Below are 19,222 nucleotides of genomic sequence, written 5' to 3'. Positions count from 1 at the left end.
ATATGCAGTGGGCTCATCATGCATTTAGATTCTATGCTGCTTAAAGCAAGGGCAATGTGCATGCACAATTTAGCATAAGTTTAGGACCTTTTATTTGGCAACAACTAAAGCAACACCCACAATGTGGAATGCAATAAAGGTAGGCCCAACACAAGTAAAGAAATGCCTTTCTGCCTCCCGATGCCCACCCATTCTCTCACTTGATCTCTTCACCTCGTAGATACGGTCACCGCCTTGTCTACTAGTCGGTCGATACTACTGCCAAGTGCCGGTCTGGCGCGACTTGTCTTCCATCGATGCTGCTGCTAGGAGCATATGTGCTGGTCGGGCATGGTTGTATGCCGAAGCAAATATTCTCCTAAGGGGACCATTATCTCCCACTTCGCCCCTCATCCAAACACCTAGCAAAGGAGGTTCAACTCATCTAAGTCCATTTCAAGAAACCTGTTAATCCATGACGGATTTTAAGATCGTCACTGATAAGCGTAATATGTGATGGTCATCATATTTTCATGGTTGATGTGCACTAGTGGATATTTCCGGCCTGGTATAAATCATGATGGTTTTATTTGAATCATCATAGTGTATGATTTTAAATTTGTTGTACTCTAGTTAGCCCAAAACAATAGGCCTACTATCATATATATAGTGTAAAGAAAATGAAAAATATGATTGCAAAAAGAACCAACCCCAAAAGAAGATTTCTTAAATTACTTAAATTTAACTAAATAATTTTGTTACTTTGTTGCATGTATATGGTGGATATGGTAAAACTAATAATATTCTACATATGGTGCATATATGTGAATCTAAACCAACACCTGTAGCAAAATAGCAACATGCCTTACCATTTGTTGTAAATCAAAGTCTTCAACAGTGTATGAAAATGAGACTTTGAATGTGGCCAAATTTATGAATGAGGGAGATAAATTTCAAAGGTTTCAAACCCTATAGAAAATTTGTACTCATTCACAATGTCCCTATAGAAAATTTGTACTCATTCACAATATCCCTCTATAAATAGGGAGGGACTTTCAGTACATGGACATCTAGGAAAGAAAATGAAAGAAAGCAACCTCCCTCTTCCTCCATCCCTCTCTCTGTGTTCGTTCAGTGACTCGATTTCTAACACGTTATCAGCACGAGCCCTACCGAGAGGTAAATAGGTGAGAAAATCGATTCATTCGATGCTCCACATTTTGTTCATCAACAAACACGCACATGCCATCCTGAAGATGTGCATAGGAATCGAACCAACGCCGTCTTGAAGACCGTGCGAACGAAAATGTGCCGAGCGTCGCCACCGGCAGTACGTGCGTGGAACGACCGCCACGCCCACTAGGCCGGGTGTGAGCCACGCCCTGAACTGTGGGCCGCGCACCGCGTGCCGTGGCCGCAGGAGGGTCATGCCCCTGCCGGTCGAAAGGGGAAGGGTCGCGCGCCTAGCTAAGGCCGCGCCTGCTTAGCCTGGCCAAAAGCCACCTCCACGGTCACGGGTTAGGCAAGCCAGGTCGACCGCAGGTCATGCAGCATTAGGACGCGTCGGTCACCGATCGTCGGGGTTCCGTGCCGGGGGCCACACACCCCGTGGTCTAGGCCGCCACTCGCACGTCTGGCTGAGCAGGCCATCATGCCGGGAGCCGCACTCGCCTGGGTGCGGGCAGTACCCGCCGTGAGCCCCGCCGGCCCCATGGGCCGTGCCCGCCGCTCCGGTCACCATGGCCGTAGGCGCCACCCGGCCATTGGCCAGGCCACATCCACGCGCCCAGGGCACCAAGGGCCACGCGCCGCCGCAGTTGGGCCGCAAGGGAACCAGCCGCCGCGCCCAGGGGGTCGTGCGCCCCTGCCCAGCGGCACCCTCTGCTGTGCTCGCCAGGGGGCGGGGCGCCCTTGGTCGGCCGCGCCGCCATGGCCTCCATGGCTATTTCCTTCTCTCCCTATGTTTGTGTTCTGAGAAGGAAGAAGATAAGGATAAGGAGAGAGAAAGGAAAAGAGAAAATGGATAGGGTTAGAGTTTACCCTTCCCATTTATATCTCCTAGGCAAATCAATGGACGGTCACATTGATTAGGCTGATCCAGCCGGCTTATGAAAGATGAATTTGGCCTAGTAGCCCATTTAGGATGAGCAACGCATATTATTTATTATTTGCGCAAAATAGTAGCCCGATGTCTACTATAATACAAAAATACATGACCCGAAGTCCGTGAAATATGAGCGGCCTGAAGTCTGCCATATTTCTTTATTATTGTTATTACTGCTATTAATTATTTTTCATGGACGATCACGGTTGATTGGGCCGATCCAGCCAGCCCATGAAAGGTGAATTTGGCCCGCTAGCCCATTTAGGATGGACAGCGCATATTTTATTTATTATTTGCACAAAATAGTGCCCCAAAGTCCACTATAATACAAAAATACAAGACCCGAAGTCCATGAAACATGAGCGGCCCGAAGTCTGCCATATTTCTTTATTATTGTTATTACTGCTATTAATTATTTTCTACAATAATTTATTGCATTTAAATTCTACGTATTTACTTCATTGCAATATTAGCTAGAAAGTAATCCAGAAGATTACATGTGATAACCCTGAAGATTACAGTCGAGGGCTTTCTTATTTTGATCTATATGCACTAGAACACATATCTAGGCGGCCTAAAGCCAATAGACAAAAGGCCTAAAGCCTTGCTCACAAACTATTTGGTCCATGCATAGTGGCTAAAAAGCCACGCACATATGATCCGAAGCCCGCAAACAATAAAAGATGAACCTGTATTTCACCATGTCATACCACTGCATGGCTAGAATCCCGTAAAATCGTTAAGGCCCAAAATCCTTACATGGCATGACTGTTTACTTTATTGCAAGTTTTTTATATCACTGCAAGTCATATTTATTTACTGCAATTTACTTTCTTGCAATTATTTAATTTACGCATATTTATGCAAGCTTGTAGTTTTGATAACCGCATATGATCCTGAAGATTATATACATGAGATATTTGGGAAAATATTGTCCTGAAGACTATATAAGAATGTGTGATCCTAAAGATTACACATGGCTCTAATCCTGAAGATTACACATAACCAACATTCACCAATTACTGGTCGAACATTGCAAAAATGGAGATTCGCTATGCTAGCTATGAACGGCAGCAACTACCTCACTTGGGATATTGACGTTGAGAATTAAACTCGATGACAGGTGCCTCGATGATACCATTATTTAGCCTGAAGCTAACAATGGTGAGTGCACAATACTTGATAAAGTAGAGGCATTGCATTCTTTGCAATACCATTTACACTTAGACCTAAATTCTGAGAATATAAATGAGGACGATTCACTAGTTTTATGGCAATCCCTGAAGGACCGCTTCAATCAACAAAAGTCAATTGTGTTCTCCAAAACACATTGTGACTCGATCGCCTTACATTTCAAAACTGTACAGATCTGCTTTACATAGGATTGTGTCCACACTGCGTCTATGTGACCAGAAGATCACTAATGCAGATATGTTTGGGAAACTCTTTTTACCCTCCATCCCGACAATAGAGTACTACATCAGCAATGCACAAGTACCAGAAGTACTATGGGCTAATAACGGTACTACTGATTGCAAAAGAAATAGAATGAGGTTCTCACGAATGATCATTCTACACGACAACTGTGCCCGAAGCACATGTTAGTGTTGCTAGGAATTCTAGCAACCACAAGGACGGCCGTGAAAAGGGAAAATGGAAGGGAAAGAGGTGTCCTCCCAGGGGGTAATAGCGGATTCGAGAAGGTCACAGGTGAAATATCTCAGCAGCAGGATCACTATTCTAGACGAGGAGGCATGGGACATGGGTTCCATAATTGTCGTGCCCATAAAACACCTAGTTGATCTCTACCAATGTTCTTCCAGAAGCAAGAACAAGGAGAGTCAACATAAATCCCACCTCACCAGTGAGCATGAAGCTCAGAAATGTGGAAGACACATTTGTCACCGCGAAGAGAAATGGTGAAGACATCCAAGTGGATGTGAGTGTGGATGACCTTCTTCTGATATCTTTGATATATCTAGGGACCTGTAGTAATCCCTAAGATATCATTGAGTTTGGCCATTTATGATCCCAAAGAGCTTTTGTAGCATGTTGAGTGGTGGCCATGCATGCTCCTGTAGAGCATTTTCAATTAGTTATGAATGTTGGTTTCTAGCTTTTGAACATATGCCAAATCCCTAAATTCTCATACCTCGTGGGAGCCCATATGATTGAAGCAGAAACCTGTCCTGCAGACAGTGACACCACCAATATAATGTTAAGGGAAACTAGATATTTCCAAATATTGACTAAGAAAATGGAAATATTATGATCGTTGCCGGAAGCAATGCTCATGAGGGCACTTGAAGTGCCACAATAGTTCTCCCATGAGTATTCAAAATATGTGGTGGATATATTCCCTTCATTGCCACCAGACTTGTACTACACGTACATAATCCCACTAAGAGATATGTTGCGATAATAGCCATATTATTTTAGGAAAATATGGCATGCCCAATTCAGTCACCCTAAGTTGGATATGATGAGAAAAATCATCAGTAATTCTATTGGCCATAAAGACTTCCCTAATCCATAAAGACTTCCCTAAACCTGAGTTGGATATGATGAGAAAAATCCCCATTCTATTGGCAAAGGGAAGGTTAATCACTAGGCCATCCCTCCTGAAGATTAGGGATGAGTCACAAAATGGCTTAGTTGAGTCCTTGATCAAAAGGATCAAGTGGATTATGTGAATTGCATGGCCGTTGCTGCAAAACCAAAGACTGCCAACCAGTAGTTGGGGCCATGCAGCATTACATACTATAAGATTTATCCAACTCAGGCCAACTGCACATCCCCCTTATGGCTAGTGCATGAGGAAGAAAGTATTTTCCATCTGCGTATATTAAGTTGTGAGATATATGTGCCAGTATCACCATATCAGCATACACCAGAGAAACCCCACCAGAAGTTGGGATGTATGAGCCTATGACTGGAGATCTTCATGAGGCTTGGTACGCTGATTGTATTTCCTAGCATTAGGGGGAGATAGGCATCCAGAAGAATGCCGAGAAATTGCATGAAATGTAATGGTAGAATGCATTCCTCCTACCCAAGCACTAGTCAATCTGGACCATAAGTTTAAAGAGTTATGCATTTGCAAATTGCTGCAAATGAGGTGCCAAATGCCTTCATTGATTAGAAAAATAACAAGGCCGCATTTACCTATAGTAAATGCATCGAAGAGAGTTCAGGTATTTGTGAAGGCTACCAACTCTATTGTCTCCATCCTAATCCTAGGTTGAGGGGGAGACCTTTGGGTGCTCAGACAAGGTTTCACGGAGATGTCCTTGTAGATAAGGTCTTGAGCCATTTGCATCATTTAAAGAATCAGTTGAAGAAGCTTGACCTGAAGTCGAGAATGCCACTGAAGTGGGAACTCAACCTAAAGTTGAGGAGGTCCCTGAAGGACACCATCCTGAAGATGGAAATCCCAATGCATCGCACGCACAACTATCACATTGGAAGATTGGAACGCCCTAGCTCAGTCGTTATGGGAAATCACGATGAGTGGGAGGACGATCATGAAGAGATCGCCACTAATTATGTGGAATCAAGAGAGTCATACTATAGAAAGACCATTGTTGTCGACATATATTTTGCCTCAAAAATTACTAGCTCAATGGATCCGGATCTAAACCAATGTCCAGGGCACAGTGCCAGAAGCACTCAAATTGGGACAAATGGAAAGCCACAATGAAGGCAAAATTACACTCGCTTTATGAAAGGAGGGTTTTGGGCCTACAGTCCCAACACCTCCAAAGTCATCCCTTGCTCCTGAATAGGATTAAACATGGCACAAAGTGAGGCTGGTGGCATGAGGGTTCACGCAGAGACCCGACATCGATTATGATGAAACTTACTCTCCTATTATGAGTGGCATAATGTTCTGATATCTTATATCTATGGCAGCTAACCTAAATTTAAAAATGCAGTTGATGGATGTTGTGATCACATATTTGTATGGGCCACTTGATATGAGAATCCACATGAAAGTCCTTGAAGGACTCAAGATCCCTAGACCAAATCAAAATCACAGCATGTTTGGCGTCCACCTATAATGGTCGTTGTATGGGTTGAAATAATCCGGAAGGACATGGTTCAATCGACTGAGTAACTTTCTCCTGTAGAGAGGTTACATCAATAATGATGATTGTCCCAATGTTCATAAAGAAATCCAATGATGGATTTTGCATCATCTCCGTCTATGCTGATGATTTAAATATCATTAGGACTACAAGGGACATTAAGGAAGCGATGACTTACCTCAAGATGGAATTTGAGATGAAAGACTTGGGTAATACCAAGTTTTGTTTGGGCCTGCAGCTCGAACACCTCCCTGAAGGAGTGTTTGTACACCAGTCCACTTATAATAAGGGGGTACTTAAAAAGTTTAATAAGACCAAGTGCCACCCTCTTAAGATCCCCATGGTAGTCTGATCCCTAGAAGTGGATAAGGATCCATTCAGAACCAAGGGCAATGATGAGGAAGTATGGGGACCCAAAGTTCCATACTTAAGCGCCATTGGAGCATTGATGTACCTTGCAAAATGCACGAGATCTGATATTGCATTTGCAATGAATTTGCTGGCAAAGGTATAGTGCTGCCCTGACCAGGAGGCATAACCTTGGTCCATGGTTCCTGAAGAACCAAGCACCAACTATGGTAGGGTATGTGGATGTTGGCTATATGTTTGACCCACATAATGCCAGATCACAGACTGTTTTTTGCCTTGGTGCAGCCATCTCATGGTGATGTGTGAAGCAGACCTTGGTTGCCACATCGACCAAATTGCCCTATATGAGGCTGCACAAGAATATGTTTGGTTGCAACAAATCACATCCAGAAGTCATGTGATTAGAACGTCGCCAACACCCCCACCATTATCTACGAAGATAATGCAGCTTGTGTTGCACATATACACATGGGTTATGTCAAGAGCAATCTCATGAAGCACATTGCTCCAAAATTCTTTTATCCCCCATGAGCTCTAGAAGAGCGGGGAGATGAATATCCTGCAAGTAAGGTCATCCGAAAACTTCACAGATCTTTTCATGGAATCTCTACCCGCCTCTAGCTTCTATAGGTGCGTCCATGAAATTGGTATGAGGCGGCTTAGAGAGTTGCAAGGTTCAGGGGAAGCCCAGCCCCAAAGACATAATTCATGACCATGGTCCTGAAGATCACGAGTCGGTCCTGTAGACCGATCGGAACATCAACTGTTGTACTCTTTTTCCCTTAATGAGTTTTTCCCACTGGGTTTTCTCATGCAAGGTTTTTAACGAGGCAACAGGTGCAGCATAAGCGATGCATGTGATTTACTCTTTTCTCCTATCCTTTTTTCCCACTGGATTTTTGGGGGGAGTTTTTGACAAGGCATACACATAGCATTAATTTGGTCAAGGGGGAGTGTTGTAAATCAAAGTCTTCAACGGTGTATGAAAATGAGACTTTGAATGTGGCCAAATTTATGAAGGAGGGAGATGAATTTCAAAGGTTTCAAACCCTGTAGAAAGTTCGTACTCATTCACAATGTCCCTCTATAAATAGGGAGGGACTTTCATCTTTGTACATGGACATCCACGAAAGAAAATGAAAGAAAGCAACCTCCCTCTTCCTCCATCCCTTTGTGTTCGTTCTTGTGTGTGATTGTGAACAATCAGTGACTCGATTTCTAACACCATTGAGCTACTTCTTCTAGGTGACTAAATGTGGTTTAAATACTACTTTTATTTATTTGCTGCTGGTGTGTGCTCATGGCGTGGTCCATTCAGTCGGTGTGGCCCAGCATCCCATGCCATAATGCTGGTGAGAGCCCACGTCATGCCTTGTTTAGTTTTAAAAAATTTTTTAAAATAAATATTGTAATACTTTCGTAAACTGTGTAATTAGTTATTTCTTTTATCTATACAAGACTCGATGTGATGAAAAATCTGAAAATTTTTGTAATTTTTTTGAACTAAACAAGATCAGTATGGCCCAGCATCCCATTCGGTCATGCTGGTGAGTGCCCACAGTGTAGCCTATTCAGTCAACGTGGCCTAGCATCCCATTCAGTCGGCATGGCCCAGCATTTAAATGGTAAAATAAATAGAAAAAAAAGGTGTACTTACTGAGATCAAATGCAGTATTTGCCGGATGAAAACAACCAGACTTACCACTGCACTAGTTATTTAATTGTGGACAAGTAGCATTCTTTTTTCCCCTTTGTTCTATATATGTAGGAGTAAGTTTTCCTCACACCACCCATGGGTGGAGCCAAGGCCCGGCCACCCTGGGGGCCGGGCTCCTCCGTTGGCTACTGCAGATATAAATAGTTAGTCGTAGTTTAAAATAAAAAACAAAAAATGAAGCTGATATCCTACTAAAAAACAGAAGCTGCTTCTAATAAATAAACTAAAAAAGAAGCTACATACAGAGATGAGGTAGGGAGCAGACGTGCTAAAGACTCAGTGATTATTTTAGTTTAAAATTTAAGACTTGGTTGTCTAATTTTGTTTGTATATAATTATTATATGTCCTAGTTTATATAGCTTTGTTAGGCACTAACAATGCAATATTAAAAACCGTAGATAAATCTTGGAATATATTTTCATAATATTTTTTTGGTAATCTAAATATTGCTAATATTTTGTATAAAGCTAGCTAAATTTAAGAAAGTTTGGTCAACATGCATCTCGTAGTGTCTTTCTTTTCGTGACGGAGGGAGTATTCCTTTTGGATAGTTTCTGCACAATAATGTTTTCTCCAATAATATATCTTTTCTCTTACTCGTCTATTTATCACATCTCGTCATGTTTTAGTTCACATGTAGACATTGTTTTTATTTAAAAATAATTTTGTTATTTTGTAATTGCAGTGTCACATCATTTTTTAATTAATTGATATCCTAATTGATGAACATTAGAACCATGTGTTTTGTACGATAGGACTTAGGAGTGACCTTACTACTAGCATAGTATTTTATCTCGCCCAGGCTCTATGAAATTCCTCGCTCCGCCACTGCTCACCACCTAGCCGAGACTTCATTCATAAACTCAGGAAGACACTGGTGCCGCCAACAAGATTAGGCAGGAGCTAAGTTGCTGCTGCCGACCATTGCCGCGTAGTCCACCCGTGCCGCTTTGCTTGCCGTGTCATCCCGCATCACCGCTGCGCACCAGCCCATCACATACGCCACCCTCAAATGCCATCCTGTAGCTCTGCAGCACTGCTGCCCTCCATTGCCACACCAACGGGAGATGCCGAGTGTGGTGGTGCGTCCACTTGGTGACAAATCCAATTTTTGAGTGCATTACTACATCCTTCAGCACGCCTGAAATTGTCAATCACTGAGCACTTACCTCCTACCCAAGGAGATCCCCATCTGCCTCACCTAGACACCTACTAACACCCAAGGTATATCTCTTCTATTTTTTTGTTGATTTTGTTGGATGTAGCATTTGAAGGTATATCTCTTCTAGTTTTTTGTTGATTTTGTTGGATGTAGCATTTGGATCGGTGTAGTTTGTTTATTGTGGTTAATCTACAATGTTTGATTAGATGGATAAAAGTTGGATGCATAGAAGACTATTTTCCTCTGAATACATTGGTGGTGTCAAAGAATTTATGAGTTTCATTCAAGGAAAATTCAATTAGAAACCCTCTGACCCTGTAGCAGATGCTATAATCAGAAGTACCTAAGATAGGCTGTTGCGAAGAAGCACATATCGAATGGTATGGTAACTACTTATACACAGTGGATTTACCATGGAGAGAGCTTATTAGATGTTAGTATTATTGAGCATCCTATTGATATGCATTGTTGATAGTAGATAACTCTCATTTTAAACCGTCAACGAAATATGAGAAAGGACTTATAAGCAGTCATCATCTAGATATAGGGGGTATACTAACAGAATTCCACGAGTTTTCATCAATATCTATTTCTACAGGGGTGATCAGAAAATAACCAAAGATAGCCCATATGTCATGATCACATAGAGATAAAAGGCTCGTGTAACACTTCTAGTGTTAGCTTGCATGTTAACCATGAGCATTGCATCAATATAAGCATCATCATGATCACTCATGAGCATCATACCATGATCACATGCCATTTGCTACATGTACTATGTGATTAAATTGCTATATGACTTGCTATGGTTGATTGTAATGGGTGACTAAGGCATACAAGTGTACATTGTCTTCCAAAATACTTTAATCATGTTTATAACAACATTTTGAACAAAGTTCATGTTGAAGGTTTTGGCCAAAAATGCCTCTAGGTCATGGTTAACCCTAGATTGACCTATTTGACCCCCTAGACCTCTTTTCAAAGATGTTTTATGAAATTGATGTTAGAGACCTTGCATGTAAATGACACCTAAAACAAAGTTATAGTAAATTTCATAAGCTACAAAAGTTATGTTGATGACTTTTCATGAAAAAGCTTGGAACCCATTCAAATTCTGCTCACAAGCCAGAAATCAGTGTTGTTTTCACACTTAGCCGAATTTGGCTAAGTCTGGAATCTCACAGTTTCGAGGTAGGGTACTTGGGAGTGTTGTAGATTGAAATCCAGGCAGAGTTAGGCTTCGATGCTTAAAGCAAACTTGTAGAACTCGTGTAGCTCTATCCAAAGGATCAAATCCAAGCCAAAACCATCGATTGAGCTGAGAGTAAAACGTTGTTGAAGATCGGGTTTCAGTCACTGTGATCGAGCGATTCAGTGAACGTTTCAGTTTGGGCAAAGTTCACCCGCCGCCGTGTGTCCGGCCACCTGTCGGCCGTACACCGTCGACGGTCCCTCCTGTCAGCCCCGACGTCGTCCACAAGATGCCACGCACCGAGTGGACGCCTCAGACACGCCATTCACCCCTCCATAGCGCCACATTGCGTCCGCCTTCGTCCTCGGCGAGCTCCGCCGTGCTTCGGCAAGCTCTCCCAGCTGCTCCACCGCGTCTTCGGCCAAGCCAGCCCGCCCAGAGCTCCGTCTCGACATCCTCTACCTCGACGTCCACTCCTTTCCCTTAGCCGAGCACTGGTGAGGCCGCATTGCCAATTCCGCCGCGAGCTCCACCTCGCCGGAGTTCACAGAGATCACCGGCAACGTGGCCACCTCTAGCCGTGATTCTTCTTCCTATAGCTTCGCCTTGAGTCGCTCTTGCTCGTCCGCAACCTCTACCGCGTCGCCGATGCCTAGGTTTGCCGGCGTAACGCCGCGTAGCACCGCCGCTCCGCCATTCACGACGGCGAGCACCCTAGGGTCCAGTAGGGCGCGGGTAAAGTAGGTCACCGAGTCTGTCTTGAGGAGAGGAACACGTAGATGCCCTTGGATCCGACCAAGACCTCGCCGTCGTCGAGTTTCGCCGGCGACGAGCGTCTCCCCTGTCTCTGTCTCTCTATCGCGTGGGTCCCGTGTGTCAGCGGATCCCACCTGTCAGTCTCTCCCTCTCACATCTCTGGTCACTGTGTAGCAGATCCTTTACTGTTTTTAAAAAAATTCATATCTTGAGTTTTACAGATCCAAATAGTATGATTCCAATTTTGCCAGGTTCATGTGTTACTCTAGTTTTTATTAAAAATATGAAACATGCCATGTTTTTGCAGAAATAAATAGATATGATTTAATCTAGATTATATAGGAGGTAATTATATCTTGAGATCTGTTGATCTGATGGCCATGCAAATTTAGGGTATGGTTACTTATGACATGAATAGGCTCTGAAAAATTTATCATGATTTTTGTAGGCCTGATTGAGGAGTTATAAATATTTCTTGATCAAATAGAAATTTCTTGTGGTATTTTTAATAAATAAGTTATAACTCCTTTTGTGGTGAAACTTGCTGAGTGTTGTACTCATGTGTAAACAAAGCTAAGAAAAATCTGAAATCTGTTGTTTGACACTTTTTGATAGGGTTTCACATTTATGCCTTGCATGCCTTTGCTAGATTGTTATTTTTGTATCTCACAATCTGTATGTTCAAGTGCCCTGAAAATTGTACAGTAACCTTGTGTTAGCACAAGTAGCTTACTGTAATTTTCTTAGAATTCTTGGAGCACTTGGGATGCATGTTCATTAAATCACCTTAATAATTAAATAAATGAAAAAGGTGATGATAGAAATGAGTTTAGACCTTGCCATGATGTTTTCTAGTGTTTCTTAGACATGTTCTACCTACTGGTGCATTTGGATTGACCCTTTGATACATTCTTGTTATGTGCAAAATATTATTTTTGCTATTTATGCCTTTCCTAGAGCAATTATGTGTAGCTGATAGCAATTCCTTAATAACTAATTTAAGATGATGTTTTCTGGAAAACTTGTCTATAACAAACTGGTAGCTAACTTGCTTATCTACTTCGTGTTCAAGTTTCATGACTTTTGGTTGAGTAGTTTAAAAGTTATGCATGCTACAACTAGCTGCTGCAAAGTGCTTGCTCTCTGGATTTTCCAGGGCAGCCAGCCAACTTTGTATGTTTTAGCTTAATTCGGTTGGGAATCATTCTGGGATGTCTAAAAGTGAATTGTAGACAATTTGCTAAGCTTTCCAGAAAGTATCTACATGCTTACTTTGGCCAACTGATGCTTAAGTTATAGCTGAAACTTGTGACGAGTTGGTTTGTCTATGAAACCAGTGACTGAGTAGGAGTAGCTAAGGTTGATTAACTTGTCTAGTTAGCCTCTCTACCAGAGAAGAAGTATGCACTTACTTGTTATTCTATGATTCACTTAATCTTAGGAGTTTATGCTCATGTTTATACCTTGTTGTGTGTTCCTTGGCTCAGCATCATGACATATTGCATCTTATGTGCATTCCCTATGTTTATCACCTTGTCATGCATACATTGGTGTACCCAAGGGGGTGACGGTTTTGGAGTTCGAGCTGCCGGAGCCGGAAGAACAGCAAGGGGAGCCACCTCAAGGAGCTGAGGAGGAGGACTTGCCGGAGTGTCCTGACCACCACCCGTCCACCTACGTCGAAGGCAAGCCCCGGAGCATTATAAGCCTCCTACTATTTTTGTTATCACGTCCAGCTATCAATTGACTATGGTTATGTATTGTTGCATTAAGTGTTAGGCGTTGATATGACACCCTTGCTGCATAATTAACTACCTTGTCCACCTCCTACCTTACCTAAGTAGGTCCAGGATCGAAATGATGCTTAGCCATGCTTAGCTCGGTAGAAGCCGGGTGATTTCCTCTCACCTGCGAGAGATAGGTGGATGCTGATCACGGTTGGCTATATTTGCTATCGTGGAAATAACCATATGCTAATAATGAACTTGAGACCGGGCGGGATGACGATAGTGCAGCAACAAGGCATGGAGGTCTTGGATGTGAATCTATCCCCGTCTGTGTCGATTAAGGACCGATTCGCTGTAACGTCCTCGTGTCATGTTGAACGCATGTCTAACACTTAGCTGGCCGGATAAGTCGTTCCAACCGCGAAGCCTACGAGTGCAACTCAGGCCAGATACCCCGTTCTGTATGAGTGCGCACCCCGGTTGGTAGTAAGTATGTGCGGGGAGTCAATGGCGTAAGTCCGAGGTGTCAGGTTAGAGTCCTGACCCTGGCAGATTGGCGGTCCCTGGGGGTGCGGCGCTGGACGGACCCGCGAATTGGTCCGGAGTTGTGCTAAAGGTGATCCGAGCTGCCCTCATGAAGTATGCTTGGGTGAGTGCTAGGAAAACCCCTCCAGCTGGATAGGAATCGATTCGAATCGCCGTCTCTCCCGGATAGTGAGAACTTGACTCGGGCAGTCGCACGTAGAACTCACTAAATAAACTTAATGGTTATGATGAGAATGTTGATAGCAAAGTGATAATCCGGATATGGTTATTATTGAAATGCTTAATTATTCAAGTGTATGCTTAGAACAGGTGCTAATCTAGTGGATAGTTGTTAAGTAATAAACCTGCTGCTTAAATTTTATAAAGGGGTTACTTACAACAAAGGCTTTTTATGCAAAAAGGTGAGTCAACCAGTCCACAAAGTTCAGCCTTGCATACTCCTTGGTGTCACTTTATTTCTGGTTTATGACGGGTAAGTCTAGCTGAGTACCTTCTCGTACTCAGGGTTTTATTTACCCCTGTTGCAGATGATGTCGTTTACCACGGCTACTGTGCTAACTGTCATCATCCGGCTGCGGACGATGAGTAGATCATGGGTGTGATCACCTTCTCTATCTTCTGTTGTGCTTTTGTTGGGTTTGACCATGGAGCTGGCATGTAATTTAAACTGAGTGCGTGATGTTTTAAAACTACTTTGTTTCTGCTACTAAACTGGTTTGTAATAACCTCTTTTAAACTCTGATGTGGTGTAAAAATTATGTTCTGTGGTGAATGTATGTAATCTGTGATGGCGATGCTTGATCATGTACGATCTTGGTTGTATGTTGGTTGAATCGAGGTCTTTTGAGATTTCGTCGGACTACTGAGTTTATATGGGTTTAAGTCCATTGGCTTGACTGCCTCCGTGGTCGCTAATTCACTTGAATTCTTATAAATTGGACGGTTCTGTTACAGCTCGTATATAAAAGAACAGTCTAGAAGACATGAGAAGGCACCAGACCAGGGGGAGGCCCTCCTGCCAGGAGGGTAGGGCAGCCGCCCTAGCCTCTAGGGCGCCCACCCTAGGGGGTCCACCTCTCAGTCTCCACTTTGTAGGTCAGTTTTCCAGTGCCCTTGGGGTTCAATATCAATCGTCGATTAAGGTCGGTTTGATACGAGGGCCACGGTTCATCCTATTGGGCTATAAGCAAGACAGGAGCCCAGGCTCTAGGCATCAAGTTCATTATTCAAGTCATTTGCTCAAGCCACCAAAGCTAGATTGACCCATCTCATCTAGACCTCCATAGTTTAGAAGCCTAGCTACATAGTTAGAACTAGAGGCAAGCTAAGGTTACAAAAACTGCCTTATAAAATTGATTAAACAAGGTGGGCACCCTTAAAATGCCCAGCACAGTTAATACATATTAACCGAGGCGGGCATCCTAATGTAACCGCCTTGGTAAATAATTAACTGAGGCAAGCATTTTAACTCCAACCGCCTTGATAAATCAGGCCCAACCCGCTAGCCCAAGAGACCTAGTTCTAAGGTCACATATATAACAAGATAGTAGGGTTTTCAGCCTCAGTTGAACTCTTGTCCACCTCATGCAGCCACACTCCTCTATCACCTTGTGCGGGCAGCAGTGTCCCACACCTCTCTCGGTGGTGCCCCACCTTCCCCACCTCCACATCTAGCAGTGGTGCCCTATCCCTCTCTCGGCAATGCCCCAGTTCCCCCTCCTCTAAAGTAGGTAGTCGCGTGCGGGGTGCCCTCTCCCTCGCTGCCACAATGGCGCTGCGCCTCCTCCTTCTGATCATGGCAACTGAAAGGTCCTTGTTTGGTTTTGGTAATTGAGTGACAACTTAGGTGGACTAATAGTGTTTATGTGAGATACACAGGAGATTAGTCCACAGGTGATTATGTGATGATGGAGGAGCTCATTGCATATGAGACATGACATGAAGTCATGTGACCAAGGTGGAGAAGATCAAGATGAGGCTTGGCTCGATGGACTGGTTGCAAGAGTGAAGGGCAAGTCGGAGGCTTTGAAGCGAGAGACCACGTGTGACGGTGAAGCTTGAGCAAGACTTGGCGCAGATGGACCAAGGCAACGGCGAAGAGCAAGTGAGGTCAAGATCGAAGAACCAATACGGTCACGTGATGATATGAAGTGGATCATATCATTTGGTGATTGGTCCATCTGACTAACCGGTCTATTACTACTAACCCTTTAGGCACAAAGAATGTCTTTCGATGTGAGTGATAAATAGAGAAGACTGCAACCTTAGTCTCCTTCTAACCTTGGTAAGGATGATCTACTGTTCTAATGGGGAGGCTAACGGAATCTAGACACCACAAAGGATGTTCAACCCGCACCTATAAACCCTATCCTTCCTGCTAACGAGATATGGTCTGCAAAGGTAACTCGGAATTGTCACGTTCCTCACTACTACCACGGTCCAGCTAGTCAGGGAATATCTATGAGTACCCCAGCCTAAACACCACGTTTACGCCAGCAATGATTACTCTAAACTCTATGCGAAGAGATTAAAGTAAACTCATAAACCATAAGAACAATAAAACAAGAACTTACTAGAATTTAGAAGTCGAAATACTGAAGAATCCTAGGAGCAAGCTTCGGGTTAGGAGAACTTGATCCCGCAGGTACAAGCTTGGAGTAGACACCGACAGGCCGGGCTTCCTCCAATCTACACCTCCACTCTATCTCTCTCAATCTAGTAGAAACTAGAAGATCTATTTCTACTTTACATTGGTTGCTAAGCCTAAAAAGAAATATTAATTAGAGAAGAGGTTTTCCTTCGAGGGCACCCCTCAATCTCTATGATAATTTCTTCATGTCTTCTCCAGGGGCCAGGGGGGTCTCCTTATATAGTCCTCCTCTTCTATGCGTTTTTGGGTCGGTAGGCGAGGTGGTACTATGTTTTTCTTGATCCAATAGGTCGGTAGAATATCTCGTGCGAAGAGAGTCCTGATTGACATCCAGCAGGGGGCGGGCGCCCTGGGCCTGGCCCCTTTCGGCCTCTGTTTTCTTCCCGTGGCTTCTGGAGTCTTCTAGATGGTAGAAAATCGTGCGGTGCGTTGATATCTCTTTGTAATCCCGACATGTGGGCCTTTCTTTCTTATTTCCTGATAACCCCCTGCAGAAATAGGTAAACAACAAAACTCGTGGAATTCTGTGAGATCAAACCCTAATTCTAGGTGTTGTTTGCATATTGGTCCTTTCTCTTGTTTATTTGATAATTAAAATTGATACTTAAGAACCGTCAACAAATACCCCCATACTTAGGCTTTTACTCGTCCTCGAGAAAAGGATGGTTAAGAACAATATCTGGGGTAAAACATTTTAAAACATTCTTTTCATAATTGCAGGGTGTTAAAAATTCCACTGTGTACTCTAGTTAGGGAAGTATATGGTTAAGAGTAAAGATCCTTTCTTCTCAATCCTGGCACTTGGAGTTTTTTGTATATTTTTGAAAGAAAGTTAGCATACCTTTTTATCCTCATAGGTTCTCTCAAATCACTCATTATCTTTTATATATCTCACTGAGGTTGTTTTAATTTGCAAAAATTCTCAAGCATGCTTACTTTGCATTTATTGCCTGATCAAAACGGGATCCGAGGAGGGGAATGTCATACTCTTAGATCAAAGACTTTGGAAATTAAAATCTTTGTCAACTCTTGCTGGCATATTGCTTATTAGAGGGACCATGGGCTATCATTTTTTTTAAGTGGATACCGAAGTACCCCTAATTCTACTGCCGGACACTTGTCCATTTTTTCTGCGAGGTTGTCGAGCACTTGCTCCTTTTTATTTCCTCGGAATATCTCTATTTTTGCATAGCCCATGCCTCTAATGCAATAATACTTCGGAAGAGTGAATCTTTCTGAATAAATGTCTTGATCTTAGGAGCATGATAAATCTCTCAACAAGGGTCTAACTCATTTTGAACAAACTCAATATAGAGTAGATAGCTTTTATAATTATAATTAATATTTTCAGTTTTATCAGGCATATAAAACACTGAGGATGGTAGCTAGAGTTTTGAATATTTTGAAATAAATTCTCCAAGCAACAATGATATCAAGAATAAGAAACTCATACTCTACCATCACATATTCCATAATGACTTAAGTAACACAAGGTTTTAAAATGATTTTCAATAATTGCAAGTTTTCAGGAAACATCACAGATTGAGATTAATCATGATTAGAAATATTTTAATCTTTTTAATTTATCATGTCGGAAAAGTAATCTGCATAATCAAGATAGTTGTATGTGTAAAGTAAAGTGTGCATGAGTGTGTACCTGAATCGTGGAGTGGTGTAGTCAGAGTGTGTTTAGCGTGTCGAGGGATCTCCCCCATACTTGTTTTCTGCTTTCTTGCACAAAAATAAAATGGAGACACACAAGACATAATAATAATAATACTCTTTATTAATCTTGAGGCATTTATTACAAAAGACTAGTAGCAAACTGATAATAGCAAACTGATGATAATAGCAAACCTAAACCGAATTTAAAGATAGATAACTAAAATGCATTGCCTCAAGGTCTAATCTAGATAACTTAGCGGCGCTCTAATTTCTTAATCTTCTTATTGGCACTGGCAAGATCCTGCATAAGGCCTAGTATAATGGTGTTGTGGTTAGAGAGCTGCCTAGTGAGGGAATTAATCGAGGACTGGAGATCTATGATAACTCTGTCTAGCCTGCGAACGTCCTCATCAATGTCTACTATAGTCTTGCGACGCTTGGGAGGTGTCTCAAAAGCATTGAGAGCGTGCTTCGGGGCTGCCTTTGGAGGGATGAAACGGACTTTGGCTGCTCGAATCCCTTCAAAGTAAGGCCTTTCCTCCTCCGTAGTGTAGCGTACACTGCTGATCTCGCCGCTCCGGTTGGTCTTGACTCCAACGACTCTCTCATTGTGTCTAGGTGGAAGGATCCTCGTGCCGGTTGGCACCTTGATAGTGGTCTTCGTCTTGAATGATGATCCTTTGAGGAGTAGGGGTTGTGGCGGCGCGGTGAGAACTGGTTGAGCATGGTAGGATTGGGCGGAGCTGCGTTAGCGTAATGGCATGGTTTCTAGCTGTCGCTCTGTGTTGGCCGGGACGAGAGCACGGGCATCGGGGTCTTCCACAGGCTCCATGTTGAGGTTGAAGGGGACGACTTCCCAATCATCGTGGTACTTCTCGGCCATTGGAGCAGCAAGGAACTAATCAAGCTCTAATTGAAGGAGAGAAGGCTTGGTGGCTTGGTGTTTGAAAACTGAGGTCAGGGGTCTGTTTATATAGGGGTTAAAAGGTGCCTCTATGGGTTGTTCGGGTTGCTCCCGTCGATGTGCGTGCGAAACTTTCCATCCGAGGGATTATTCGAATTACCATAAGTGCATTTTCCATAACAGAGAAAATCGGGACCGAGGGGGAACAGGAGCTGGGCGCCCGCCCACCTGAGCTGGGCGCCCGCCCTCTCTATGGCCCCTCTGTGGGCCCACTTTCTCGAGCGCGTTTCTAGATGCAAAACTATTTAGAAAAATATATATATGACCCAAAATCATCAGACTAAAAAGGTCGGGCTCTAATT

This window comes from Sorghum bicolor, chromosome 7 (genome assembly GCF_000003195.3).
Source record: "Sorghum bicolor cultivar BTx623 chromosome 7, Sorghum_bicolor_NCBIv3, whole genome shotgun sequence".
Taxonomy (NCBI): Eukaryota; Viridiplantae; Streptophyta; class Magnoliopsida; order Poales; family Poaceae; genus Sorghum; species Sorghum bicolor.
The sequence above is the reverse complement of the archived record's forward strand: the minus strand, read 5'-3'. Positions refer to the sequence as shown.